The following is a 2,738-nucleotide window of genomic DNA, read 5'->3' as shown; positions in this document are numbered from 1 at the left end:
TTTCTCCGTGCCCCTGGTACTCTGCTCAGCAGCACTTTGCTATGTACTTCCTCGTGCATATGGTACGACAGCTTTTCTCCGTGCCCCTGGTACTCTGCTCAGCAGCACTTTGCTATGTACTTCCTCGTGCATATGGTACGACAGCTTTTCTCCGTGCCCCTGGTACTCTGCTCAGCAGCACTTTGCTATGTACTTCCTCGTGCATATGGTACGACAACTTTTCTCCGTGCCCCTGGTACTCTGCTCAGCAGCACTTTGCCACACACACACTCCTCGTGCATATGGTACGACAACTTTTCTCCGTGCCCCTGGTACACTGCTCAGAAACACTTTGCCACACACACACTCCTCGTGCATATGGTACGACAATGTTTCTACATGCCCCTGGTACACTGCTCAGAAACACTTTGCCACACACACACTCCTCGTGCATATGGTACGACAATGTTTCTACATGCCCCTGGTACTCTGCTCAGAAACACTTTGCCACACACACACACTCCTCGTGCATATGGTACGACAGCTTTTCTCCGTGCCCTGGTACTCTGCTCAGCAGCACTTTGCTATGTACTTCCTCGTGCATATGGTACGACAACTTTTCTCCGTGCCCCTGGTACTCTGCTCAGAAACACTTTGCCACACACACACACTCCTCGTGCATATGGTACGACAATGTTTCTACAAGCCCCTGGTACTCTGCTCAGCAGCACTTTGCTATGTACTTCCTCGTGCATATGGTACGACAACTTTTCTCCGTGCCCCTGGTACTCTGCTCAGAAACACTTTGCCACACACACACACTCCTCGTGCATATGGTACGACAACTTTTCTCCGTGCCCCTGGTACTCTGCTCAGCAGCACTTTGCTATGTACTTCCTCGTGCATATGGTACGACAACTTTTCTCCGTGCCCCTGGTACTCTGCTCAGAAACACTTTGCCACACACACACACTCCTCGTGCATATGGTACGACAACTTTTCTCCGTGCCCCTGGTACTCTGCTCAGCAGCACTTTGCTATGTACTTCCTCGTGCATATGGTACGACAACTTTTCTCCGTGCCCCTGGTACTCTGCTCAGAAACACTTTGCCACACACACACACTCCTCGTGCATATGGTACGACAATGTTTCTACATGCCCCTGGTACTCTGCTCAGCAGCACTTTGCTATGTACTTCCCGTGCATATGGTACGACAGCTTTTCCACAAGCCCCTGGTACACTGCGCAGAAACACTTATGCCACGTCGGCTGTACGCGCTCTCCTCGCTAGCTAGTTGCTGATCTCCCCCACCTCCAGGGGGCCCCGGGGACCACCATCACATCTCCCTGTCTCCCTTACCGCTGAACAAGATGCATGCTGCTCCACTGGCCCTGCTGCTGTTGTGTCTCCATTTGGCCGAGGGGGTGAGTCGGCCTCCTCTCTCCTTTACGGTCGAAAAAGATGTGCTGCTGGCGCACTGGCCCTGCTGATGTGCTGTCTCCATTTGGCCGAGGTGGTGAGTCGGCCTCCTCTCTCCTTTACGGTCGAAAAAGATGTGCTGCTGGCGCACTGGCCCTGCTGATGTGCTGTCTCCATTTGGCCGAGGTGGTGAGTCGGCCTCCTCTCTCCTTTACGGTCGAAAAAGATGTGCTGCTGGACAGGCCTCGTGCATATGGTACGACAGCTTTTCTCCGTGCCCCTGGTACTCTGCTCAGCAGCACTTTGCTATGTACTTCCTCGTGCATATGGTACGACAGCTTTTCTCCGTGCCCCTGGTACTCTGCTCAGCAGCACTTTGCTATGTACTTCCTCGTGCATATGGTACGACAGCTTTTCTCCGTGCCCCTGGTACTCTGCTCAGCAGCACTTTGCTATGTACTTCCTCGTGCATATGGTACGACAACTTTTCTCCGTGCCCCTGGTACTCTGCTCAGCAGCACTTTGCCACACACACACTCCTCGTGCATATGGTACGACAACTTTTCTCCGTGCCCCTGGTACACTGCTCAGAAACACTTTGCCACACACACACTCCTCGTGCATATGGTACGACAATGTTTCTACATGCCCCTGGTACACTGCTCAGAAACACTTTGCCACACACACACTCCTCGTGCATATGGTACGACAATGTTTCTACATGCCCCTGGTACTCTGCTCAGAAACACTTTGCCACACACACACACTCCTCGTGCATATGGTACGACAGCTTTTCTCCGTGCCCCTGGTACTCTGCTCAGCAGCACTTTGCTATGTACTTCCTCGTGCATATGGTACGACAACTTTTCTCCGTGCCCCTGGTACTCTGCTCAGAAACACTTTGCCACACACACACACTCCTCGTGCATATGGTACGACAATGTTTCTACAAGCCCCTGGTACTCTGCTCAGCAGCACTTTGCTATGTACTTCCTCGTGCATATGGTACGACAACTTTTCTCCGTGCCCCTGGTACTCTGCTCAGAAACACTTTGCCACACACACACACTCCTCGTGCATATGGTACGACAACTTTTCTCCGTGCCCCTGGTACTCTGCTCAGCAGCACTTTGCTATGTACTTCCTCGTGCATATGGTACGACAACTTTTCTCCGTGCCCCTGGTACTCTGCTCAGAAACACTTTGCCACACACACACACTCCTCGTGCATATGGTACGACAACTTTTCTCCGTGCCCCTGGTACTCTGCTCAGCAGCACTTTGCTATGTACTTCCTCGTGCATATGGTACGACAACTTTTCTCCGTGCCCCTGGTAC

The sequence above is a fragment of the Pelmatolapia mariae genome, unplaced genomic scaffold (assembly GCF_036321145.2).
Source record: "Pelmatolapia mariae isolate MD_Pm_ZW unplaced genomic scaffold, Pm_UMD_F_2 NODE_ptg000791l+_length_35238_cov_1, whole genome shotgun sequence".
Classification (NCBI taxonomy): domain Eukaryota; kingdom Metazoa; phylum Chordata; class Actinopteri; order Cichliformes; family Cichlidae; genus Pelmatolapia; species Pelmatolapia mariae.
Note: the sequence above shows the minus strand (reverse complement) of the source record.